We start from the raw sequence: 342 nt of genomic DNA, 5'->3' as shown, positions 1-342 counted from the left end.
GTATGCTATGCTGTAGGCCTCAGTGGTTCTAGTCTCTCCTCACAGACTCACTCACCACGGACTGGGACTCCACAATAAGTACCTGTGTTCAGGAATAGTCAGGTACCCAGGGCTTCCATAGAGCTGTTGCACACATACATACACTTCTCGGTAGACATAAACGTATGTCTGCAAAAATATTCACCGTGGCCTTGCCCCACCACAGGAGCTTGGTCCCCCTTTCTTGCACTGGTTTTAAGTTTTACTTTTCTATATATTGATTAGACATTCTATTTTTTTTTTTTAATTTTCGAGACAGGGTTTCTCCTTAGCTTTTTTGGTTCCTGTCCTGGAACTAGCTCT

The sequence above is a fragment of the Microtus ochrogaster genome, chromosome 8 (assembly GCF_000317375.1).
Source record: "Microtus ochrogaster isolate Prairie Vole_2 chromosome 8, MicOch1.0, whole genome shotgun sequence".
NCBI lineage: Eukaryota > Metazoa > Chordata > Mammalia > Rodentia > Cricetidae > Microtus > Microtus ochrogaster.
Note: the sequence above shows the minus strand (reverse complement) of the source record.